Raw genomic sequence first — 323 nt, 5'->3', positions numbered from 1 at the left:
GGATTTGATAAATTTTTTGTATAGACATTTTTTTTTGTCTTATGCTATTTTTTATTTTTAATTCAATAAAAATCAAATTTTAGATTTTTTAATTATAAAAACTACTCCAATATCATGTCATAAAGTTACTTCTCTTAAAAAATTTAAACTCTTTAAAAAAATGTTATCATGACATAAATGGTTATGTATATTTCTAATTAAAAAAGTATTAGTGACAAAGATGATAAAAGTAAAAAGTGAAATTTTAAAAATTTTGATGAAGTAGTGATAAAATTATAATAAAAATATAATCCCTTATTTAATATATTTCTTTTTTTTTTTTT

Source organism: Arachis ipaensis, chromosome B03 (assembly GCF_000816755.2).
Source record: "Arachis ipaensis cultivar K30076 chromosome B03, Araip1.1, whole genome shotgun sequence".
Classification (NCBI taxonomy): domain Eukaryota; kingdom Viridiplantae; phylum Streptophyta; class Magnoliopsida; order Fabales; family Fabaceae; genus Arachis; species Arachis ipaensis.
Note: the sequence above shows the minus strand (reverse complement) of the source record.